This window comes from Sphaeramia orbicularis, chromosome 1, assembly GCF_902148855.1.
Source record: "Sphaeramia orbicularis chromosome 1, fSphaOr1.1, whole genome shotgun sequence".
NCBI classification, from domain to species: domain Eukaryota; kingdom Metazoa; phylum Chordata; class Actinopteri; order Kurtiformes; family Apogonidae; genus Sphaeramia; species Sphaeramia orbicularis.
In genome coordinates this window covers 19,224,520-19,252,290 of record NC_043957.1, presented here as the reverse complement: position 1 = coordinate 19,252,290, position 27,771 = coordinate 19,224,520, and the positions used below count along the sequence as shown (strand labels likewise).

Sequence of the window (27,771 nt, the reverse complement as noted above, 5' to 3'; positions counted from 1 at the left end):
AGCCCAGAGACAGAGCTGAGGTAGACCACTGGAAAACAAGTATCAGTACAGAGACACAAAGACAAGCTGGCAAACGAGTGATGCTCGGTGGCCGGTAGGTGAAAGCACAGGGGGTGATTACTGCAGGAACAGATGTGTGTGGGAGTTGACTGGGAAACGGGCAGGAAAGCTGCAGGCAGATGGGAGTGGCAGAGTGATTTAAAGAAAAACACTGTAAGTGACTAAGGTGCTGTTCACATCTCACATTAACATTTGTCTTTAGGTAACCGGTGTTGAGTCCCAGATGTCTGTTCACACCTGGTATTAAAACGCATCCCCAAACGTGTCCTGAGTGATCACTTGTACCGTAAATTCCGGACTATAAGCCGCTACTTTTTTCCCACGCTTTAAACACTGCGGCTTATACTCCGACGCAGCTTATACGACAATTTTACCTTATTGCCTGCCACACCCCAGGGTGTCTCTCCAGAGACCGTCATAAATTTAAAGCATCTCAGAATAAATGCACACGTTGTGCATAATGTTAAATGAAAATGATATTACAACTTGTTTTTAATCTTTATATTTTAAAAATAAATTAAAAGTCCTACTCTAACGAAAAACAAAAATTTGTTCACTTTCAAGTGTCTTTCAAGTCATTTTAAGTCCGTGAATCCACAGCTGGCGCAAAAGCAAGTCAACCCTGTATCGGCACGAATCCAAAGGAAACCCCGATAAGTCCACCGACGAAAAAAAAGAGAAAGAGAAAATGTGCTTTTATTACTATCCTTTTATTGTCTCGTTTTTTGTCTTTTGTTTTTTAATCATCATATTAACAACAAATCAACCTATAGATATGACAGCAAGCTCACACATATCAGACCCATTTACATACAGGGAATAATTTCATTTGAACTCAAAGAAAACCTTTATCCAATTACCGTCCAGTTTTGACGCAATGAAAAAAAAGGTTCCACTCGGTCCCATAGACTCCCATAGAAGCCAGGCTTCAACGGGGAAATGCACTGACCATAGATCGTATGAGGAAACAGCGCAACGGGAATGTATGAGAAGTGAACAACATCGAGTCTGATGATTTGTGATAAAGCTGATTCTGAACGAACTCGTCTGCGAGATGAACGTGTTTTAACACGTGTGTAGTCAATGAAATGTCAACACAACCAAACATATTTCACCATTTAATTTTGGTAATGATAGGGGAAGCTGGGCTTCTCTTGCAGTCTATGAGAAATCGCCACTGGTGGACACCCGCGGCTTATAAACTGGCGCGGCTTACACGTGTACAAAATTGATTTTCTTTCTAAAATTAGGGTCTGCAGCTTATATTCAGGTGTGGTCTATAGTCCGGAATTTACAGTAGTTGGATTTGACTTGGCTGCTTTGTATGCGGGGTAGTGCTCAGCTGAGGTCTAAAACAGGGGCTCAAACTCCACAAAACCTTTACAGCTCATGACCCAAAAAAGAATGGATTTATTATGAACTACCAAAACACTGTAACATCTGCTTTTTAAACAGTATCTGAGATGAACAGAACAAAAAAGAATTGTCTAGGTGAAATAGTATTATTATCCTTTACTACAGGGGTGTCAAACATGCGGCCCAGGGGTCAAATGCGGCCTGCCAAAGGGTCCAGTTCGGCCCCTGGGAAGTTTTTGCCAAGTGCAAAAATTCCACAGTCTTGAATTGAATTAAGCAAAAAAAAAACAATTAGCTTGAATTAAGAAAAAAATCTTGAATTAAGCCAAAAAAAAAAATCTAGAATTAACAACTTAATTTTTTTCTTTGTTTTAGTGCAAAAACTAACATTAAATTGAGAAAATATTTACATTTACAGGGTGGGGAAGCAAAATTTACAATGAACATTTAGTTGTTTTTTCTCAGCAGGCACTACGTCAATTGTTTTGAAACCAAACATATATTGATGTCATAATCATACCTAACACTATTATCCATACCCTTTCAGAAACTTTTGCCCATATGAGTAATCAGGAAAGCAAACGTCAAAGAGTGTGTGATTTGCTGAATGCACTCGTCACACCAAAGGAGATTTCAAAAATAGTTGGAGTGTCCATAAAGACTGTTTATAATGGAAAGAAGAGAATGACTATGAGCAAAACTATTACAAGAAAGTCTGGAAGATACTATTAAAGAAGAATGGGAGAAGTTGTCACTCGAATATTTGAGGAACACTTGCGCAAGTTTCAGGAAGTGTGTGAAGGCAGTTATTGAGAAAGAAGGAGGACACATAGAATAAAAACATTTTCTATTATGTCAATTTTCTTGTGGCAAATAAATTCTCATGACTTTCAATAAACTAATTGGTCAAAATATTGTAAATTTTGCTTCCCCACCCTGTACAAACTATCCTGTAACACAAAAATGTGAATAACTTGAAATGTCTAAAGAAAATTCAGCACAATTTGAACTATTTTTCTGCTGTTCCTCAGTGTTTAGTGTCTTTGTAGATCTGACCCATAATGCACATGGAGAAATGCTAAGTTGAGGAATAATATTGTTAAAATTGCACTAAATTTTCTTACGTTTTTTTTATTTAAATTTCATTTTTTCTTTTTTTTTTTTTTTTTCTTTTTTTTTTTTGGATAGTTTATAAAAGTAAGTATTTTCATATTTTAATGGGGTTTTTTTTTACACTAAAACAAAGACAAAAATTTGGAGTTGTCATTATTTATATATTATGTTATTTTTTTTCTGGTCCGGCCCACTTCAGATCAAATTTAGCTGAATATGGCCCCTGAACTAAAATGAGTTTGACACCCCTGCTTTACTATCATGCAAGGGAGTTGGTTTGAATTTGACATTGGTGGGGACGCAAAAGTGCTCCAAGGCAGCACTGTTGAGCTGCATTATGTAATAAATTCCCATTATGTAATAAAAGTTCAAAATGTAATAAGAATGTCACATCATCTTGTAATAAAGCCGCATTATGTAATAAACTGACACATTTTGTAATAAACTACCTCAATGCATTATGTAGTAAATTTTTTCGCATTATGTAGTAAGTTATTACAATTTGAGAAATTTATTACAAAATGCACTTGGCACATTTTTATTTTCAGGAAAATGTAATGTGCTAAATTAATCTTTAAACTGTGGTTAAAGTTCTGATTACATTAGCTGTAGCTCCTGTGACTAATTTCTTCTTAATTGCTCTGAAATTATATTAATTTGGATTGTTGTTACGTAATGAACCATGTTATTACATTTTTTTTAAATAAAAATGTGTCAAGTGCATTTTGTAATGCATTTCTCAAATTGTAATAACTTACTACGTAATGTAAAAAAAATGTACTATATAATAATATATTTTCTGCAGTGTTGTTCTCATGACTAACATTTCCATCGTTATTTAACCTCACCTGTGAATTTCCAGCCTCTCCTCCTCTACCTCCTCCCTCCTCTCTACTGTCTGTCACCTGACATAAATATGGTGATTCATGACATATGAACAGATAAGGGATACAATGATCATAGAGTTTGATGGCACAGTTGTTGCCTGAGCAAAAAAGGCTTTTACTTTCAATTATTACCTGTAATTTATTCCCCAAAAATATGGATAAAATCACATCTAGAATCACATTTAGAATCTGAGGTTTTATTGTATTTTTCCCACAAATTTTCTTTAGTTGTGTTTTCTAAATAGTACCTCTCTTCCATAGAAATACATGAAAATAATAAGTAAAAATAACTTCAAAAAAGTGTGTCTGTTTGGCATTAAGTAGTGTCTTTTGTTGTATTGATAGTGATAGTGACTACACAGTAGTGGCTGGATATTGGCAGGGACTTGTCTGTAGCATCCCTACCCAATTCTACGCCCCTGCTACCATGAAAGTAGAAATATTAGTGTATAAACACTCTTACAATATAAAAGTCCTGAGTTCAAAAGCTGACGTAAAGGTCCAGTATTTTTAGCCAAATCTATTTTAATTATCTAAATTAAAACGCCTTCTTGCACAATATCTCTTTTAAGGCTGTTTTTTTCTGGTTTTATCACTAACATATACATGTGAAAGCATTTTAATAATGAATTTAATCAACGTCGAGTCAGTTATAGATTATTACCCCCACACACACACGAAGGGAAGGGGCATTGTTTTTGGTCTGGTTTGGTTTGTTTGTTTGTTTGTTTGTTTGTTTGTTTGTTTGTTTGATTGTTTGTTTGATTGTTAACACTTTAGCAGCAAAACTATTGGTTGAATTCATACCAAACTGGGTTTATAGATTTCCAGTGATCCAAAATAGATCTGATTAAATTCTGGGAACAGAAGGTCAAAGTTCAAATTTTTTATGAATTTTTAAAATCTTTTTTTTCCCCCATTTATTTATAATGGGTGAAATTTCAAATGTCTGTAGCAGCAAAACTATTGGTTGAATTCATACCAAATTTGGTTTATAGATTGCAAGTGATGCAGAGTAGATGTCATCACATTCTGGGAAGAGTAGGTCAAAGTTTGATATATATATATATATATATATATATATATATATATATATATATATATATATATATATATTTTTTTTTTTTTTTTTTTTTTTTTTTTTTTTACCCATTTACTTGTAATCGGTGAAATGTCACATGTCTGTAGCAGCAAAACTATTACTTTAATTCATACCAATGAGTTTGTAGATTGCCAGTGACCCATAATAGATGTGGTTACACTTCGGGAAAAGTAGGTGAAAGTTCAAATTTAAAAAAAAAAGAAATCTTAAAAAATTCTTCTCCCATTTACTTATAATGAGCAAAATTTCAAATGTCTGTACTATAAAAACATCAGTTTTGGTTTCAATTTACTTCAAACATAGCACATATACAGAGGCAATTGATTTGCTGACATCAGCACATGCATAGACATGATGACATCAGCGGGATCAATGCCAAAATAAGTTACAATACATGTGAGGGGCGGGGTTTGTTGTGCCTGGTACCACTTGTTTGTAAGGTTGTGGGTAGTTTAGTTCTGTAGTCCTGCATCAATTCATATATCATTTGTTTTTATGTGAAAGTTATAAGCAACTTGGTTGCCTCTGAAATTTAGTCAAGTCCAGCTTTCTCAACAGGTGGATTATGATCCACTGGGTGTTTCAAAGTGGGTCATGAAAAGTATGCTTTTGGTGTTTTTTTTTTGTTTGTTTTTTTTATTTTAAATTATTAATACCATTTTTATTGCTATAAATATTGGATCTGATGTTGGACTTTTTTTCTGCAGTAGCTGGCACTTACTGTTGGAAAGCAAACATTTGATTACCTTTTACAGGTAAGATGTACCATAAATATGACCTTGCCTCTGTTATATATGGTTTTACAAACTCTGACAATAAAGAGAAATAGGAACCCAAGTGTGTGACATATCAGAATTAAAATATTAAACCTCAAATGTCATTTAGAACCAAAACACACACTATTTTCACTGTACAAAGTGTGTCAAAAACAGCCGGTTTTCTTCATCTTACATATTTTGTAACTCTGCAGTTGTGATATTCACTTAGTTACTACAAACATGTACATTTCTTTCATAAAATAAAACTCATGACATTGAGCACATGTTTACAAGCCTACTCTCGAAAAAATACATTTGTATTCATGGCCATGGGCAACAGTAAATATAAATTCCAGACCTGTGGAGAATATAAAGGAATATGGGAATATAAAGCATACTATGGAAATACTTAGAAAAATACAACCAACCCATTTAGCACACTAGAAACTAAACACAAGCTTGTATTTCAAGTTGAAGATGTAGGATTTGAAACATTTTCTTATAAATTTAGTCTGTTGTGCTACTAAAAGGTGACCAACAATGAATGTTTTCTCTGTTTTTCACATTGACACTATGAATCAGTCAGTACAAGGTTATATCAGAACAAACCAAACTACAGAAAAGGGTAGTTTTTCAGCAGAATATAATATTAACTGAAGAAAAAAGCCTCTCTATACATTGTCATCCAACTCCATGGGTTTTACTGGTGAATCAGTGTTGTAGAAGATGACGGTGTTTCCACAGTTACAATGGAGCCTCTGAACATCCAAATGGGTCATATCTGATGACCATGAAAAGATGATAAACTGTATTTACACCAATTATTTACATGTATTGATAGGATTAGTGGATCAGAAAGTTTTAAATGTTTTAGATCGGTTAGATAACTAGGAAATGTATCTAAATTATCAAAAGTGCTAAATATTTACTGTCTGGTCCATCAGTATTTGGACAGTGACGCAAATTTGATGGTTTTGCCTCTGTACACCACCACAGTGAATGTGAAATTTAAAAAATAACGCGTAATTAAAGTGTGGAGTTTCAGTTTTAACCCTTAAAGATAGATAACTTCATCTAAACTTTCCTAAGCGATTTATCACCATTTATTCTGATATTATCCTCTACATTTTGCATTTTTCAGTGAAAATCAGGTATTTTCCTGTATTTAATTTACTGAACAAATAGATGTTCATAAAGCTCAGAGTAAATTCAAAGTTCATTATATCAAAACAGAGGAAAAAAAGAAGAAAAAGTTTCTTTCTGAGCAAAATATATCATTAAATGACCATAAAAATGAGTGTTACAGCTAATGTTATTGATCCAACTCCATGGGTTTTACTGGTGAATCAATGTTGTAGAGGATGACTGTGTTTCCATGGTAACTACAGAGCCTCTGAACATCCAAATGGGTCATATCTGATGGCCATGAAAAGATGATAAACTGCATTTTACACCAATTATTTACATGTATTGATAGGATTAGTGGATCAACAGGTATTAAACAGTTTAGATCAGTAGATGCTTTTAGTCACAGGTGGTTGTTTAGGTCTTTGAGAGTTAACCCTGGATTATGCAGTATATTCTATATCAGGAGTCTGCAACCTTTATTATCAAAAGAGCCATTTTGCCCCCTCTTCCACCTAAAAAAAAATAGTCAGGAGCCGTAAAAAATAACAGAGGTTATAAACTTTTAAAAGTTTACTTTTTTTTTTTTTTTTTTTTTACATTTTATCTGTTACAACCACTGAATACCACAAACAGAAAGACAAACAGTGTGGAACGGATTCTGGAGTGTGATTACTCTAAAAGTACACAGTAAAAGTATTTCATAGTATTTGTGCCAATAGTATATGAAGTACTAATACCAAAAATATCAAACTCATGAGATACTTATTGGAAAAAATAATTTTATTCATCATTGAATTTAGTCGTAAAAGCCTGTTTCAGACAAAAAACAAACACTTTTGGAGCTTGGAAGGGATTTTTGAGTATGATTACTCCAAAAGTACCCAGTAAAAGTAGTTCATAGTATTTGTGCTAATAGTATATAAAGTACTAATACCAAATATACCAAATTCATGAGGTACGTGTTGGAAAAAATTATTTTATTCATCACTGAATTTAGTCTTAAAGCCTATTTCAGGCAAAAAAAAAACAACACACTTTTGTAGCTAGGAAGCTAATCAGTTGTAGGATTACCCCAAAAGTACACAGTACTCATAAAGTATCACTATTTATGGAAATGATTCTCTTCAAAACTCAACAGTGCCTCTGCAGTTCCCAGTTGTACTGCTCCATATTCTCCGTCTGGGTTCACATCCGCAAGCTCCCAGAAAACGGACAGAATTCTGTGAGTAATATACAAAGGACGGACAGAACCCTCTGTCTGTCTGCGTCTGCGTCTTTAACATAGAGCATAAATGGGCCCGCCCTTCTGTTGTCTGGAAGTGTGATAGCCCGAGCGGTCAAGGCGCGTTTCAAAAGGAGCATGAACCCAGGATTGTAGCTAAAAAATCCATTTTCTTTATTTTCTTCAGCATGTCAAAAAACAGCACAACCTTCACCAACCACATCCAACACTAAAATGACCCCTATATATACAAAAAGGCACTGTGCATGTGACTCGACTAATCCATTTTTTCCACAGGGGAAACACAATTTACCTGTCCTACCAACAACAGTTCTTTCTAATTTTAAAAACACCACAAACTCATAAAATACACTATTTACAAAGATTAAGACAAACCAAATATACAAACACCACTATACAAACACATATATACATATTTACATTTATCCCGCCACCAAAACACCCCTCCTTCAACCACCCCATATGCGCTCCCCTCCCGGAACCTTTAAATAGCGTCCAAGCCCCCCCGGGGATTCCTTTGCACCGGAAACGGAAGTCCACATGTAGGTAAGTCGGCGTCTACTACTCCCTACCATATTCTAAAAAAAGTATCAGTACATTAACTTTATAGCAGTTTACTGTTGTTATACACGTTTAACGATTCACCATGCACGTACTCTGTAATACACAGGCACCCTACTCACACGCGGCAAAAGAGGACCGCCGCACACATGGCTCACCCTCCCTCGCTGGACCTGCTCCACCTCCGAATCACCCTCCAAACAATACAATAACCAATAAAGACATATTTAACCCAAATGTGTGTCTATTTCTTTATGCTTTGCTTACATAAGTTATACAACATACTGATATCATTAACATCCGCTGTAATGGCGACCCACCATTACAGGAAGGCACATTCGCTCCATGTAGCTCATCTGCCGTAATTGTCGAATGAGTTGCGCACAAGTGAAACGCTAGCGGCTGGCTTGACCATGCAGAGGAGAATCGCGGCAGGCTGGACCGCAGTAAAGGGAGGAGCCACTACATGCAGGATGAAGAGACGCATGTGGCTCCAGAGCCTCAGGGTGCCGACCCCTGATCTATATTATTCTCTTTCTATTCCCTCATAGAAGAAAACATGACAGACTGTCATTCAGATGAACACACTAATAACGGATTATGGTCATGTGCATTCTGGACCACCTCCAAGTGTCAAATCTCATTGTCTTCTCAAAGCATCCTGAGGTTCTTCACATCTGGCATTAGCGCTATCTGCATGCTGTCACTGTCTGTTCCGGCGTGGCCTCTGGCTCCTCCCTCTCCATTCTTCCCTCCACCGTCAGACTCACCTGTTGCATGCCGCTCAGCTGTGGCGCATCTTAATCAAGCCTTATTTAAGGCTTGGCTCCACAGCTGTGCGTGGGATCATTGTCATATTTCTCCTCTCCATAATCTGGACTCATCTGCAACCCTTGGACTCTGACGGTCACCATGCCCAGGTTTTATGTTTTGTTTGTTTAATAAATCCATTTCTCCCTTCAGCACCGTGCGCATGAGTCCATCATTCACACCACCATCCTGACACATGCTATCAGATTAAGGCTGTGTTTTTCAACCTTGGGGTTTGGACTCCACGTAGGGTGGGGTGGCCTGGGGTTCAAATGGTTTCGCCTGAAATTTCTAGTAATTGATTAAAAAAAAAAAAAAAAAAAAAAAAGCTTACTAATGAAAAAATATATGGTGAGTTGATAGACAATCCCAACACATGACATGACAAACTGAAGCAGAAACTGAAGCACTGTGGTTCTGTTTATCTTTCAAATGTTCATTGTGGTCGGTTTCAGATGCTGCAGCTCTTTCATAACACTGGTCAACAACAAATTTTTTGTTTAAGTTTTTTGAGCTGATTTAGGATAATTTTGGTGTGCTGAATCCAAAAATCCCATTAATTTTGTTCAATCAGGTCAACTTTCTGAACTATGCTACATATTGGCTTTTGAACATTTTTGCTTACATTTATGGGCATTTTCACATCATATGATACAAAATTCTTTCATATTTCTTGCAATAAACGAGTTCTGAAGATTTTACTTTTGCCAATTTATGATTAATGTTTTTTTAATATTACAGGTGAATGAAATGGCTTCGACTAGAAGATCTTGCAAAAATAAGCCTGACGTATTCTGCTACATCTGCGGTGAATACATCATTGTACCTAACAGGAATTAAGTGATCAAATGATTTTTTTTCTCTTAAAACCTATTTTGGGTGAGAACTATATAAAAAAATCAACTGATGAAGTCCCAAAAATGTAATCAATTTTGTGAGAAGATCAAATTTTTCAAAATCAAATTAGCAAAAAAACCTGACCTGATTGAGAAAAACAGATGTCATTTTTGGATTTAGCGGTGCAAAATGGTCCTAATTCAGTTGAAAAAACCTAGACAACTTGCAAAAAACATTTTTTTGTAACCCAGTGTAATTCATAGTTTGAGTTATTGTTTGTTCAGTATTAATTGTCAGCCTTGTAAATACAAACTGGACTGACTGTACATATCCTGACCATGGAAAATAAAATTCTGACTTTGTGTAGTAATCTACACCTGGCTTTTCTGCCTCCGTCCATAATAATATACATTATATAAACTAAATGTCATCTAAAATTAACGTTTATTTGCAACACAGTATAGCAAACTATTAAATGATCAAAAACAAAATAACTTTAGCAAAAAAAAAGTCTGTTTTGAATGTCTTGGATCACTAGAAATGTGTGAAGTTAAAATGGGGAACTCCTGGATTGTAATACTGTTAGTACAAACCCAGAATCCAAATGCAGAACTCCAACAACAAACATTAGTTCCAGAAGGTTTATTGTTCACACACAGGTGAAAAAATATAATGAGTGACAGAATCTTGAGGATAATGGTGGGGATCTTTCTCCTCAGATTAGTCCTCCGGATCGAGGGCAGCAGCCCGTCTCCCCGAGCGGTGTTAGGATTCTTTTCCCCGACTGGGGAAAAGCAGAGGGAGGTCAGGGACGGAAACAGGTCATACACAGGCAGGCTAACAACCGAGCAACAGGACATAAGGACTAGGCAAACTCACGTACCGATAGTCAGGGCGAGAAGGTCAAAACCAGATCAGATGAGGCAGACAAAACCGACAGGGAACAGGCAGAAGACGAGAAACCGAGGGATCCAAAAACAGGTCAAAAAACAGGCAAGCAAACGAACAAACGAGGTCAAGAACGCTGGTCTGAACTACTGGAGTTACAAACTGGCGACTGACAAAGGGAAAAGACAGGGTTTAAATACACAAAAGGGAGGGAAGACAACTAGACACAGGTGGAGCAAATCAGGGCGGAGACAGGTAATCAGGACAGAGGTCAGGATGAGCGGGGAACAGGAAGTAAAGACGACAGACAAGACACATGAGGGAAAACTTAACAAAATAAAACAGGAAGTGACACACAAAACATAAAAGACAGACAAAACCAGACTATTGTCTGGCAACAGGTATGACAGTACCCCCCCTCCTAGGGACAGCACCAGACGGACCAGGGACATCAGGATGACTATGATGGAACTGTCGAATCAGGTCAGGGTCCAGAATACGGGACGCAGGCACCCAGGAACGCTCCTCAGGACCATAACCCTCCCAATCCACCAGGTATTGGAATCCTCTTCCCCGGCGGCGAGCTGCCATCAACCGCCGGACCGTGTAAGCTGGACCCCCGTCAATCATCCGTGGAGGCGGTGGGGGTTGGGTGGGCGGAACCAGATGGCTTTCTTTCACCGGTTTAATTTGACTGACGTGAAACGTGGGGTGAATCCTCATAGATCTTGGTAACTTCAAACGTACAGAAACAGGATTAATGACTTTTGAGATAGGAAATGGGCCTACGAACCTGGGTGCCAACTTGCGACTCTCGATCCGCAGCGGAAGATGCTTAGCCGACAGCCAAACCCTCTGGTCCGGATGGTAAACGGGAGCAGGGCTTCTCCGGGAGTCAGCCGTGGTCTTGTAAAGGCCCGACGCCTTCAGCAGGGCTTGTCTAGCTCGAGTCCAGGTCCTCTTGCATCTATGGATGAGAGCCAAGGCCGAAGGCACGCCCACCTCCTTCTCCAGCGAGGGAAACAATGGCGGCTGGTAACCATACACCACATGAAAGGGAGATAAACCTGAAGATGCACTGGGCAGAGAATTGTGGGCGAACTCCACCCATAACAACTGGCGACTCCAGGAGGCGGGGTTCTGGGAGGCCAGCACACGGAGTCCCACCTCCAGGACCTGATTAAGTCTCTCCGTTTGGCCGTTGGTCTGAGGGTGGAAACCTGAAGACAGACTGACAGAAGCACCAACAAGAGAACAAAAAGCCTTCCAAAAACTAGCAGTAAACTGGGGCCCCCTATCGGAGACCACGTCTCTGGGGAAACCATGCAGGCGGAAAACATGGTGTAACAGCGCCTCCGCTGTCTCCTTAGCCGAAGGCAGTTTGGGTAGGGGAATAAAATGCACCATTTTAGAGAATCTATCTACCACCGTGAGTACAACCGTGTTACCATTGGATGAAGGTAACCCGGTCACAAAGTCCAAGGCGATGTCCGACCAGGGCCTCTTGGGAACAGGTAACGGACGCAACTCCCCCATCGGAGCCTTATTAGAGACCTTGCTGACCGCACACACAGGGCAGGCAGCCACATATTCAGCGACGTCCTTTTCCATCGCTGTCCACCAGAAGCGTTGTTTCACCATAAAAAGAGTCCTCTTCACTCCAGGATGGCACGCCATCTTAGAAGCATGGCCCCACTGGATCACCTGAGAACGAAGGTGAGGAGGAACAAAAAGGCGGTCTGGCGGGACGCCATCCGGAATGTCACAATCATTGAGAGCCTCCAAAACCAACCTCTCCACACTCCACTGAAAAGCCCCCACCATACAGGAACTGGGCAGAATAGTCTCAGGTTCAGAGAAACATGTGTCAGGGGAAAACACTCTGGAGAGAGCATCAGGCTTACCATTTTTAGAGCCTGGACGGTAGGAAAGAGTGAAATTAAAGCGCGTGAAAAACAAAGCCCACCTGGCCTGACGAGAGTTGAGGCGCTTCGCTGAGTGCAGGTACTCCAGGTTTTTATGGTCCGTCCAGATGAGAAATGGCACGTCCGTCCCCTCCAACCAATGGCGCCACTCCTCCAATGCCACTTTGATGGCCAGCAACTCACGGTTTCCAATATCATAGTTCCGTTCAGCAGACGACAGTCTTTTGGACAAAAAAGCACAAGGGTGTAACCTGTTGTCCGTAGGAGAGCGTTGCGATATCACCGCCCCCACACCCAAGTCGGAGGCGTCGACTTCCACCACAAACTGTAGAGTCGGGTCGGGGACGGACAGGATAGGAGCCGAGGAGAACGCCCCCTTAAGGCGGTTGAAGGCCGTATCCGCTTCAGTATTCCACCTGAACACAGACTTAGAAGAAGTGAGAACATGCAGGGGGGCAGCCATGCTGCTAAACCCCTGGATAAACTTCCTGTAGAAGTTAGCAAATCCTAGGAATCTTTGAACGTCCTTCCGGGACGTTGGAGTAGGCCACTTCCTGACAGCACTAACCTTCTCAGGGTCCATCTGAACGCTTCCTTCAGCAATGATGAAGCCCAAAAACGACACCGAAGGCTGATGGAATTCGCACTTCTCTGCCTTGACGAACAGTTGGTTTGAGAGGAGTCTTTGGAGCACCTGTCGCACATGCAGAATGTGTGTTTCCTCGTCTGGGGAAAAAATTAAAATGTCGTCCAAATAGACAAACACAAAAACATTCAACATGTCTCTGAGTACGTCATTGACAAGGGCCTGGAAGACAGCAGGGGCGTTGGTCAGACCAAAAGGCATCACAAGGTATTCGTAATGGCCACTAGGGGTGTTAAACGCTGTCTTCCATTCATCACCTTCCCTTATTCTGACTAAGTGATAGGCGTTACGAAGGTCTAACTTGGAGAAGATCTTAGCACCATGCAATAGTTCGAAGGCCGAGGACATTAGTGGTAAAGGGTATCTGTTGCGGACTGTAATATCATTGAGCCCCCGGTAATCAATGCAAGGCCTAAGTGACTTGTCCTTCTTATCCACAAAGAAAAAAACCCGCTCCTGCAGGCGACGAAGAGGGCCTAATTAACCCAGCAGCCAGGGACTCGTCAATGTACTTTTTCATGACTACGTTTTCCGGTCCAGATAGAGAATATAACCTCCCTTTAGGAGGAGACGTACCAGGTCGTAAATCAATGCAACAGTCATAAGGACGATGAGGAGGCAGAGCCGTAGCTTTAGACTTGCTGAAAACCTCCTTTAAGTCGTGGTAACATGACGGAACCTTCTCTAGCACTGGAAAATCCTTATTTTCCTCCAAGGGAACACTAACTGGGGCTACAGAAATCTGTGATGATTTGGGAGGACTAACAGGCAATTCAACAAACTTGCAATGAGTCTCACAATCTTTACTCCACGAAATAACCTCCCCTGTGCCCCAATCAATAAATGGTTCGTGAGTCTGTAACCAAGGGTAACCCAGAATTAATGGCTGAGAGTCAGAACAATAAACATGAAAGCTAATGTTTTCAGAGTGCCCATCCAGGAACTGCACAGCAACCGGTTCAGTGCAATGGGTAATGCGGCAGATCACGTGATCGTCCAGGGCTCGGGCTTCCAGCGGACGCTGAACCGGATTAGTGATGAGGCCCAGTTTACTAACCAGGTTCTGGTCCACAAGGTTAGCGTCGGACCCGGAATCGATCAGGACGGGGTGCTGGAGAGACAGAGAGTTAGAACACAGAAGCACCACAGGAAACGGGCGAGTGACAGTGGATAAACATACGGTTCTGCTCAACAGCGACCCCTCACCTGTCTTGGCATCCGGTCTAAGAGTACAGTTTATGACTCTGTGTCCACTTTGGCCGCAGTACAGGCAAAGGCCCTCTGTCATGCGTCGGCGACGTTCTTCAGCCGATATGCGAGTCCGTCCCAACTGCATAGGTTCCTCCCGGTTACCCCCAGTCTCTGTCACCGGAAGGCGTGGCGTCTCACGACCAGGTCCCCTACTGGACGGAGAGTTGACCTCTGGTTCCATAGATTGCCAAACAGACTCCTGGTCAGCGACCCGGATGGCCTCGGTTATGATGTCGTCTAGGGAGTGAAGCTGTTGACGGAGCGCCATCTCACGGCCCACAGAGCGATTAAGGCCGGATAAAAATGCAGTGATCAGGGCCTGGTTATTCCACCCTGATTCTACAGCTAATGAACGAAAGGCGCTCACATACTGCCTGATAGACTTTTCTCCCTGTCTGAGCCTCAAAATCTGGTGACCAGCAAACTGGCTCCGAACCGGGTGATCGTATACCCTCTTAAGTTCGGATACCAGAGCCGAAAAAGACTGAACAGCAGGAGAACCTTGTTCAAACAGAGCGTTAAAGTAACTGAGAGGGGGACCCTCCAACAGGCTAGCCACGTAGGCAATTTTAACAGAATCTTTAGCAAAACGAACAGGTTGCGAATCAAAAATTAACTGAAGTTGTGTAAAAAAGTCTCGACAGGTGTCGGGATTACCAGAGTACTTGGATGGTGCCGGAATGTTCGGCTCAGCCGAGTCTCGAACTGGCGGGGTGGTAGCCCGACTCTCGCCTGACACAGCTGCAGCCGCAGCTTGGGTACTAGTGAGCAGAGCCACCTGAGTAGTAAGCTGGTTCATCTTGTCGAGGAGAGTATGGAGAGCTTGGTCATGTCCCCCTAGCCTGTGCCCCTGGGACTGAATAGCCTCCTTGACCTGTGTGAGTTCTGCTGGATTCATATTGTGGCCAGTTTGTACTGTAATACTGTTAGTACAAACCCAGAATCCAAATGCAGAACTCCAACAACAAACGTTAGTTCCAAAAGGTTTATTGTTCACACACAGGTGAAAAAATATAATGAGTGACAGAATCTTGAGGATAATGGTGGGGATCTTTCTCCTCAGATTAGTCCTCCGGATCGAGGGCAGCAGCCCGTCTCCCCGAGCGGTGTTAGGATTCTTTTCCCCGACTGGGGAAAAGCAGAGGGAGGTCAGGGACGGAAACAGGTCATACACAGGCAGGCTAACAACCGAGCAACAGGACATAAGGACTAGGCAAACTCACGTACCGGTAGTCAGGGCGAGAAGGTCAAAACCAGATCAGATGAGGCAGACAAAACCGACAGGGAACAGGCAGAAGACGAGAAACCGAGGGATCCAAAAACAGGTCAAAAAACAGGCAAGCAAACGAACAAACGAGGTCAAGAACGCTGGTCTGAACTACTGGAGTTACAAACTGGCGACTGACAAAGGGAAAAGACAGGGTTTAAATACACAAAAGGGAGGGAAGACAACTAGACACAGGTGGAGCAAATCAGGGCGGAGACAGGTAATCAGGACAGAGGTCAGGATGAGCGGGGAACAGGAAGTAAAGACGACAGACAAGACACATGAGGGAAAACTTAACAAAATAAAACAGGAAGTGACACACAAAACATAAAAGACAGACAAAACCAGACTATTGTCTGGCAACAGGTATGACATGGATTAAGGAACTAAGGCCAAGGTCAAGCTTATTTATATAACACATTTAAAACAACACAAAGTGCTGTACAAATCTGCAGATTCAAATGCAATATATACTAAAACTAGTACAATAAGATTAAATACAAGATATGCTACAACTGATTAAAAAAAAACAAAAAACGGATACACAGTAATAGGATATATAGCATCTAAAAACACAACCAGAAGATAAAACAAAAGCCACACACTTGTATTAAAAGCTAGTGCAAATAGATGCATCTTTAAAAGAGATTTAAAGTGCTCAATTGACTGTGCACATGTGATCTGACTAAGTGTGAATGAAGCAAAGGAAAAAGGGAAGAAAAACACGAACAGGTGGGAGTTCTTTGATTACTGCCAGAGGTGAGTAAATGTAGAACCGGTGAACTTAAAAGACTGACCCAACTATGTTACTATGAAATATATCCATTATTTGTCTTTGTCGTCTTTAAGAGTTCGCTTCAACTGCAGTGTTTGGATGGAGAATTGATTAATTCATCAAGTCTACCCAGTCAGAACAGGCCAGAAATCTAACTCCAGCAGGGCCTGAAAGCCATTTTTCAGTTTAATGAAGTGGCAAAACAGATCCTTTTTTTTTTTCATCTCTGTGGAAATATTTAAAAAAAGAAGTCAATTTTAACTCTAAATCTTGGCTTCAGAGTCAGAATCAAAGTCTGTAACAGTCATCATTTTAATAAACAATCCCATAATTTTAAACCACACTGACTTTTTACACTGCTGATCTGTTTTATTAGAAAATACCCCGTGTCACTGGAAAAAAAAAAAAAATTAAGTTGTGTAAAGTTGGAAATCACCAGTATCATATTTGAAAGAAAGAAAGCATCAATAAGAAGCTCTAAGATGAACAGGCTGGCTTCAAAAAAGGGGGAGCATGTACAGACCGGAACACAGCCACACTCAGAATCATTGTGGAACCGACAATAGAATGGCAGTCAACACCATGTATGCTTTGTTGATTTTGAAAAAGCATTTGACAGTGTCGACAGAGAATCAATCTGGAACATACTGCAATTCTATGGAGTGCCGACACAGATTGTGGGTCTCATCAAACTTCTCTGTGAGGGATTCTCTGTCAAGTCATCCATGATGGAAAGCTATCTGTAGAGTTCATAGTCACAGCAGGTGTAAGGCAAGGATGGCTGTTCCCACCTCTGCTTTTCGTAGTAGTGCTTGATTGGGCAACAAGAGAATCTTATTCCAGCTCGGGGGGGAAAAAGCATCCAGTGGACGCTGCAGAATAAACTAGAGGATCTGGAAATTGCAGAGGACCTTTCTCTGGTTGTACACTGGCTTCAGGACATGCAGGAAAAAGTGAATGCCTCGCAAGAAATAGGGAAAGTAGACCTCACAATTAGCCAGGAAAAAACAAGAGTCCTACGGATTCACAACAGACTGACCCCCTGCAAAATTACATCTATGTCATTATGTGTAATTTTTTATTTTTTTGTTTTTAATTATACATTTACATAAACATGTACTTAGACATGAGGAACCACACAGACATAATAAAAAAAAAAAAAATTATACAACACACCTACAAACCTATTAAACACAAAAAAGAGAGAAAAAAAAAACACATCAACAAAAAACAACAAGATAAATAATATTATCACTTCCTCTTTACAATGCTCAGAGCTGATTAAGAGTTAATATACAGTGATCCCTTGCCAATTCGCGCTTTAAGTTCCGCGGTTTTAGTTATTCGCAGATTTTTCAGAAATATTCATCAAAAAATAAAACATCAAGAAAAAATCGCGGAAATTCCGCGAAAATCCACCCCACAGCAGACGAGAGGCCGCAGCTGCCAGAGAGAGAGAGAGAGAGAGAATGTAGAAATGTCATTTCATGCATGTACGTGTGTTTGTGTGTGTTGATGCTCGAGACCAAAGAGAGAGAGAGAGAACTGATTCGTTTCTTGTGCGTATGAGAGGAAAAGAGAGCTGGGAGTAGATGTGCGTGTGTTCGTGTGTACGTATACGATGGATAAGCGTCACAAATGAAGAGAGGAGAGAGTACGTATCAGCTGTTAGTACGTATGCACATGTGTGTGTTTTGTTTACTTTCTACATTCTTTTCTTTCAGATGTTTTACAGTACGTACATGTACATGTATCCGATCTATATATATATGCATGTATACATGTACTAATCATTGTTTTCTTTTATATATATGTCATTTATTTCATAATTATTGCATTTGCAGTACTTATATACTATTTATAGATACATACATACATGTACCTAGGTCTAGGATAGGCTCGGGGGGCTCTGGCTCCAGTTCGCGGATTTTCGATTTTCGCGGGGGGCGCCGGTCCCCATTAACCGCGAAAAATAAGGGATCACCGTAATGTATACTAACTACAAACTTCTCCGTCAAAAGGACATAGGAGACAGCAGGACACTCTTGCTGACAGTAGAGAGAAAAAGATTCCATTGTTGATAAAACAAATTAACCCTTTCAGGCATGAATTATGAGAACCTTAATCAAGATTTTTTTTTCCTGAATGTTTTTATTCCCCTTTAGGCATGAAAAAAAAACAATATGATTGAATTTTTTTTTTTTTTAAATCAGCCTGTTTTTCATGGAGTTACAAAAATGTCCACTCAGCTACACCATGAATTTTATTCTTGAAGCAAAGAAACATGTATTTAAAACCCAATATCATAAAGTGATAAAAAAAAACAAACAAACAGTGAAATGAAACCATGTTTAATGCAGCTAATCTGACGTTTTCTCACATTTGAACATATTCTAAGACTAGTTATTACTCACTTCATGGAGATAATATGCAAAAAAATAAATATTAACAATTGATTTCCACTCAACAACCAATCAAGAACAGCAAAGTTACAATAATGGTATGAATTGCAATTGATGAGATGACGCATAAGTGTCCTCTGTGTTGGTTGATATGGAACTAAAACAACAAAACCCATGAATATACAAGAGTAAAGCTGTAGAGTAACTGTCCACTGTAGTGACCACTATGCATGAAAGGGTTAATTTGTCCACAAACAGAAAACTTAATCTTTTCCAACTTTTAAAGAAAAGTAAATCATGCGCCCATTGCACAAAGGTGGATGACAGAGGTTCCTTCTACTTAAAGAGAATCATACGACGGGCCAATAGTGTACAAAAAGCTATGGAGTCACTTTGGGCTTTGGACAATCCCAGCGCAGGAGAGGAAACTCCAAAAGTAGCCAGTAGGGGGCATGGTTGCACTACATTATGTGCATTTTTTATTTATTTATTTATTTTTAATTCATAGTGAATGAGTACGGCATCAATTGTTGGCTGTTTTATGTCTTGTTCTGTCACCTGCCTAGGGACTGCGAATGAAAAGTACCGTATTTTCCAGACTGTAGAGTGCACCTGAATATAAGCCACACCCACCAAATTTTAAAAGAAAAAAATATTTGTACATATATATAGGCCGCACCTGACTATAAGCCGCAGGTGTCCACGTGGTAACATGAGATATTTACACAGAAAGATGGTAAATAGAAGGATTATTTAAATGTTTATTTCCATACCTTAACTGCTTTTTTCCAAACAGTGCCTGTGACACAGCAGGAACACGGCTGGTTAAAAAAACCCAGAAAAGTCAGTGATCACTAACTTCAACTTCCTTCTGCACATTGAAACCACTGCAGTCGTCTTCTTCAGTGTCGGAGTTGAACATCCTCAGAAAGGCTCCATCACACACCTTCTACATCTCTCTTCCGTTGTCGCTCTCATTGGCTATTCCGTGCAGCAGCTCTATTTCCTTCTTGGACAGACACATCGATTTCTTTTAACTTAAAAGCTGCTTCATATGCATTTCTTCATGTGTTTTCCATGATGAGGGTTTGTGCATGACACGCAAAATGATTGTTAAAAGTTAAGCTTAAAACTTCTTCTCTTTACATAATAATAATAATAATAATAATAATAATAATCTTTATTTATATAGCACTTTTCATACATTAAGACTGTAGCACAAAGTGCTTTACATATCAGTTTAAAAATCAGTACCGCCCCCCACCCACTCACCCGCACACACACACCCGCACACACACACACATATGCAAACCCACAAGCTCACACATACTTAAAAAGACTGACTGAGCATGGGTAGACCAGAACAAAAATGTAAAAATAAAAGAGGAGGCGCTGTCTCATCTGCATCTCATCTGCCTCATCTCCTCTTCCACCTGTCTGTCTCGCTTTTGTACTTCCTTGCTAGAGCGCCCCCTGGAGGCCGTTAGCCCATAAAAATCTATATTGAGCCGCATCATTGTATAAGCCGCAGGGTTCAAAGCATGAGAAAAAAGTAGCGGCTTATTGTCCGGAAAATAAGGTAATTATTTTTACTAATTCTGGCATATTTACATGGGTGTATTTTTTGTACAACAATGTTATCATTTGATCATTTGATCGACCATTTTATGCCATTTCAGTGTGTTATAGATCGCATTCCTGTGGTTTATAGTCAATAGCCGTAAAAAGATGACCAAAGCCCATGGAACAGAGACGGTTACAGCTGCTGACAGTATGGTGAATACTTTCAGAAACAAAGTTGTCGTATCTGTTAATAGCAGCATCTATGACTGCTGATGACGTAACAGGTCGCGAGGGGTTGTCTCATTTCATACGGTAATGTTTCAACCCCTACCCCTTACAGCTCCATTTCAACGGGTAGTGCTAAGTGCAAGGGCCAAGGGGTAGGGGTAAGGGGTAGGGCTAAGGGGTGAATTGGGATTGGGCCAATGTAAAGTTGTGGGTATGTGCTTGTGACAGACTGAATCACCTTTGTGTTTGCATTGCGTTCAACAACATACACATTTAAACCTACATGCAAACATGAAGGAGTAACTTAGTAACCCACTGAGGACTTATCAACCAACAATGTACGCCTCAGAGTATTTTAGTACTTATTCATTGTTTCACTGTTTTTGTACAGCCCACAACTTTGCTGTCTGGATTTACTTCAGGTCTTTCATCAACCTAGTGTGGAGCCACAGCTTTAAAAAAAAAAAAAAAAAAAAAAAGCTGACTTATCCCATCACTGAAGACTTGGAAAAGACAAAAGCCTGACCTCCTCTCACATCTGAAGACATAGAGTTTCTAGTCACATACTAGAAGATTTAGCAAATATTGGGAATCGTTTTGCAAGACTACAACTGGATCCCTTTTGAGTTCAGTTTTCGGAGTAGTTTTGTTTTTTAGTGAGTTTAAGCTTCAGCTCCACGGAATCCCATCTTTGAAGGTTTATTTATTGTACTTTCATTTGAGTGCTGGACTCTCATAGGGGTTCTATGGAGGATTGATATCCAAACTGTCAACAGCAGGAGGACGACATGTACCAGAACTCTGAGCTGACCTCATTTTATGGACACATAACGCTGTGAACCTAGATCTGACCGACTGAATCAACCCCAGATCATAACACTGCCCCCACTGGCTTGTACTGTTGGCACTAGGCATGATGGGTAATCATTTCACCTGCTTCTACTCTCACTCTGGAACAGGGTCAATCTGGACTCATCAGACCACATGACGAACAGATGTCACAATTCTGTGCTGGAGGAGGCGGGGAAGATTCATAATTCTGTAAACGCAGTGTGCTTGCATGTGACATCACGTTGTCTTCTGCAGACGAGGGTCACTTGGGGGCCACAGACTGTTGACGCATTAGTCTGATTAGTCACATTTAATTTATAATGTGAACAACCATGCAAAAAAAATTGGATTCAGCAAAAAATCCCCACTGAGCATCATGACCTGGGGCCTCATGTACAAAGACTTGCGTGGATTTCATACTGAAACCTGGCGTACGCCCAAATCCAGAAAAGTCCGTATGCACAAAAAAATCCAAATGAACAAAACTGTGCGTACACCTGAATCCAAGCACATTTCCTTTGAACATCCCAATCAGCATGGAATTGAGCGCATATGTTGGAGTACCAGACTCCTCCCTCTACACGCCCACATTTAAATATGCAAATCAGTATAAACAGGGTCTGCAGGTGGGATTCCCTTCTCTGCATGATCACATGACGTCAAGGTGGACGCGAAGTGCAGGCCAAAACAAGTGGAAGGAGAAAAGAGACGAACTCAGCCCGTTTGAGCAGAGTCGCCGCTATTTTGAATGACACTGGTGTCACAGGGGTGACTCGGATCCCCCCCCAAGGTAAATATATGTTTAGTATTAGTGTAATTCACACATTAGTTCATTCTACAGGTCATACAATGGTCTGATCACAGCCAAACTAGATAAAGGTTCATGGAGGAAATGAAGGACTTGGACTTGTGTTTATTCATTAATTCATTATCTGAACCCACTTTATCCTCACTAGGGTCACGGGGGACACTTGGAGTCTATCCCAGCTACATAGGGGCGAAGGCGGGGTACACCCTGGACAAGTCGCCAGTTCATCACAGGGCTGACATATAGAGACAATCACTCTCACATTCACACCCATGGGCATTTAGATTAACCAATTAACCTATTAGTGCATGTGTTTGGATGGTGGGAGGAAGCCGGAGTACCCGGAGAGAACCCACGCAGACACGGGGAGAACATGCAAACTCCACACAGAAAGGTCCCACCCCCCCGTCAACTGGTGTTGGAATCGAACCTAAGACCTTCTTGCTGTGAGGCACGAGTGCTAACCACTGCACCACCGTGTTGCCCGACTTGTGTTTAATCACTCCATTTATTATTTCTCAAATGACACTGAGACAAAAGACAGTGAGACTCAGTCTCAGCCTGTCACAGACTGTGAGATTTCTCCGGTCCAACAGACAGCTGCTGATGTCCGTCCTTGGCCGTGTCCTCACCAGAGTCACCAGAGGACATGGTGAGGACAATCAGTGGCGTCATTGAGTGCCTGGACCAACTTATAAATGTTCCCACAGACATTAATATTATATTAAATCCATTTATCAACAAGTGAATTCTGTGTCCTTGTCTCTTTATGTTGTTGAAATCACATTCTATTCAGATGGCAGGATTGGCATTGATGGGTCCAGGGTCTGGTTCTGATTGGTGGATGTGCTGCTCTGTCAGTAGGAAGACGTGCCGGTGTGTTAATTGTTTAACTGTGTATCTCGGATGTGCACATCACTCAGAGGAATGACCTTTTTCACATTATTAACAGTTTCCCAGTGTCACCTCTAAGTGTCGCCAAAGGTTCTAAAGCACTAGAAACGTGCGTACACCAGCTATGAAGTTGGCGTGGAGGACCACACATTTCCACGGTCATTTCACTCTTTGTACATCTGAACGTGAGCGTGGAAAAGAGTGTACGCCACATCTTTGTGCGTACGCAACCTTTGTACATGAGGCCCCTGGAGTGTGTGTGCGACAGGTTAAAATGCCTTATTTTTTTGTAATTTAAAAGCGCATTATTTCTTTGAAATATTCTTCATGGGTCATTCATAAGTCTACTTGTTCTCAGGTATTATTACAGCTTTATATAAATTGCTACAGGTTCAGTATAATTACATTTATATTTAATCAGTGAGGGAAAATACAGGTGTATATAAATTTAATATTATATTCAAAATTGTTGTTATTAAAATCACTACATATTTTGTTTAAAAACCTGATGCATTTACAAATGTTTTATTTTAAACAAGCGATACAATGTTTTGTTCGATGTTTCATGCCTGGTCGATTGATGCTGTCTAGGAGGAAGTTGTTGTATGCATGTGCGTCATTGAGATTATTGTTGTGATGGTGGCCGTTGAATAAACCACGGACGAGTGAGGACACGTAGTGAGTTTGTGGTCTTTTCAATAACACATACAACGCAGCCATCTCTCTCGAACATCCAGGCGGAGAGTGCAACATGTGAAGGTAGCCATACTAATCACAGCAGAATTTACCCAATTAAAGGATCTTATATATTTGTTTAGTTAAATCAAGGCAAGGTGGTGTATACCTCATTTACAGCACCATTTAAATAGGTGTAAAAACTTTTGTAATGCAATGGATCTATACTGTATATACAGTATGTAACAGCACATGCAGAGACTGAAGGAACGAACAATAGCAGGAGTGTTTATTTTTGTCGAATGATGTAAGAAAGTGAAACAATAAAACTGAGTTCTTTTCCAGATATACAGTAAGGGCCAGGTCTTCTCTTTTTGTGTCATACAAACAGAAGAAGAAAAACTGTCCACAACAGGCCTGTGTAACATGTAAAAACATAAACATGTAGCAGGTTATCAGCTGGATTGGTTTAAAATATAATCTGGCTGTATTTGTAGCTTCTCTAAAGATAGTCAGGCTTTTAATTTGGCCTTGACATTGCAGCCACATCTCCTCTGGCCTTGTTCTGTCACTTTGAGTTTTGCTTGCAGTAACGCCAAACTCCAAATAATTATAAGGTTTAACACCTCATTGTGCCTCACATGAATCATGAAAAGTGCTGAGAGTGTTGTCACACAGAAAATCAGATATGAAACTGAAAATAACAGATTCAGACAGATGTATTTCACGATGTCAAAAAGAAATAGAGAAACTAATATCGTCTAGTGTGTCCTGCAATGATACTATAGTGTATTGTAAGTGGGAAACTTGCAGATAACACGATGGATCAACAACAACCCACATATTTTAGATGCTTTTCTCTCTGAATGTGATTACTTGTTATGTATCAGTATTTCAAACATCAAAATTTAATTTTCTCTGAATATTTTAGCACAAAGACAGATGGACTCAAGCTTTTCACAGCACAGAAGATGGTTTATTGATCATCAAGTCAAATCTGAATGATTAAAAAACTCACCAAAGTTAGTTTCAAAGTCATAAAAATTCATAAGTGTTGAAGTCTGTATTTAGAATATTTTCCACTGCTTTACCTTCCCAGCAGATCACCAGGCCACAAAAAAAAAACAAATAAAAACAAAACAGTTCTTTAAGTTATCATCAAAACTTATCAGTAACCAATATGTTAGATTAAGTTAGAATACAGATTTTGTTTTTTTTGTTTTTTTCTAAACTTGTCTTGTCCAGCATCCTAACAGCAGAATAGTAGTCTGGCTGCCTTTTGCTGCTGAACAAATTTGCTTTGCCGAGGGGAACTTCATAAAGTATATGAGGCTCCCTTTGATATTCTACTGTTTTTATTATGAGTTTGTTGAACCACATTTCGATGCCAGACCTGACATGAAGGAACAGGGGGAAGGAGAGGAAATGGGGAGAACAGAAGGAAAGAGTGAAGGCGGGAGAAAAAGGAAGAAGAAGATGGCGAAGACCCTCACAAGAGAATATCAACAATACTAACAATAACAACCACAGTGGTAATTATAATGGTAACAATAACTAGAACCAGAACTAAGTAAACTGGGCGGGAAAAAAAAGGAAGAAATTAACGATGAAATAAAATAAATAAGACCTATTAAATGAGAGATATAAGAAAGTCAGAATACAGATTAACCCTTTCATGCATAGTGGTCACTCCAGCGGACAGTTATTCTACAGCTGTCCTCTTGTATATTCATGGATTTTGTTATTTTAGTTTCATATCAGCCAACACAATACAAATACACTGCAACTGATAACATTACAGTAACTTGGCTGTTCTTGATAAACCAAATCTAACATGTTTGAGTGTAAATCAATTCCTTGTTATCATTATAAGACTGTAATTAACAACAAAAGTTTTTTTTTTTTTGTTTTGGCATATGATCTCCATGAAGTGATTAGTATTGGAGTTCACTACAAACAAAAAGTTAAGGATATTTCTTTTCTTTTTTTTTTTGTCTTTTTTTGTGTCATTTTGCCATTTGTAAATAAAATTATGTCTGGTCATTAAAAAAATGTGTTTCAATTCAATTCACACATTTAAAAAGTAAAAAGTGTTGTGCAAAAATCCCAACTGAAAAAAAAAATAGCCCAAAAATTTTAAATATCCAGTAACTTTTGTTTGTAGTGTATGTTAAAATGTGAGAAAACATCAAATTAGCAGCATTAAATGTTTTTATTCCATAGTTTTCACACAGTATATCAGTAAATGCACGTTTTGTTGCTTTAAAAATTAAACGCACATTTTTGCAACTCCATGAAAAATAGCTTCATAAAAAAAAATAATAATAATAATCTCATTGTTTTTTTTAAATGCCTAAAGAGGAATAAAGAAAAAAATCTTGATTAACATTCTCATAATTCATGCATGTAAGGGTTAATTGACCGACAATAGCCCCTTTTCCACCGCAGGAATTTTTATCATTTACCCAGGATTTTAAAAATCCTTAGCGTGTTTCCACCAAAATTACCCTGGGAAAAACTTTCCATCAGCCTCAAACTTTCCCTGAAAAAGTACCTAGTTGGGGGGTGGGACTTTTCATATTTCCTGGAATTCTTGGGGGTGGGGCTGTGTGCCGATAAACACAGACTGATGGAACACATCCAGTGGCGTCTGCGTCTTTTCTGTGCAGATCACATGGTTTTGTTTATGATGTAGTAAAACACAAGAAACAACAGAACAACTTGAGCGTTCTCATTCCTGGTGTATAGTGTTGATGTATATATGATGTATATAGTGTTTTTATATGGATGTACATATTCTTAAGTGTTTTTATATTTTTCATCTAGTCGAGAACTACTTGAAAGCAAAATTGTGTTAAGTGCACATAATGACAATTAGGGGTGAAACGATTCCTCGAGTAATTTGAGTACCTCAATTACAAAAAATGATCGAGGAATTTTCTCTGCCTCGAGGAATTGCTTATTTAATTGTAAAGCTCAAAGCACGGCATTTCGCACAGACAAAAGCGGCACAACACGCTTACGTTACTCATGGAAAGGAAGATGACGGCAGATACAGAAGTGTTCAAATGAAGCAGCGGGAAGATGGAAGAGGCAAGAGGCAAGTGAATACAACAATGATGACGAAAGACAAAAAAATCACAATAAAAAAGACAGAAAATGTCAAAAGTGTGGAAGCATTTCAGACTGAACAGCAAGGTAAACACCGTGACATGTATCCGTTGTAACACGGCCCTTCCATAAAACAACAGCACATCTGCAATGTATCTTCTCCGAAGACACCCAGAATGGAGCAGAGGACCCGAGCTGAAATAAAATTAATTTAGCACAAATCCATGAGATTAACATTAATGTATTTTATGTTTATGTTTATGTTTACGCATTTGGCAGACACTTTTTTCCAAAGCGACTTACAGGGGAAAACCAATTAAATCACTCAATCAATCAAATTTTATTTATATAGCGCCAGATCACAAGAAAGTTATCTCTTGACATTTTATATATAGAGTTGGTCAAAACCAGACTCTAAGTCAATTCTACAGAAACCCAACAGAAAATTGTATTTTACTAGCATAATGTTAGCCCTGCGGAGGGCTAGGTTTCTGTTAATTATGGCTACCGCCCAATGTGTGGCTAGTTTATTACAACTGTGAAAAGCACAGATTTAGGCAGCGAGCCGTGCACCTGTGATTTACAGTTAATTTCCCAAACGCACGGACAAAATTGTGCATGGGTTGGTGAAAGCTTTCTCTCACCTTATCAC

The 27,771-nt window shown here is 39.7% G+C and overlaps 1 long non-coding RNA gene across 1 annotated transcript; it reads right to left on the bottom strand.

The window, feature by feature from the left end:
• Nucleotides 1-286: 286 nt before the first annotated feature.
• Nucleotides 287-26,746, bottom strand: LOC115426008 (uncharacterized). Its single transcript, XR_003936295.1, has 3 exons — nucleotides 26,647-26,746; nucleotides 14,558-14,567; nucleotides 287-297 (listed from the first exon to the last, which is right to left on the bottom strand). It is a non-coding gene; the product is annotated as an uncharacterized LOC115426008 (long non-coding RNA).
• Between the last annotated feature and the right edge of the window lie 1,025 nt (nucleotides 26,747-27,771).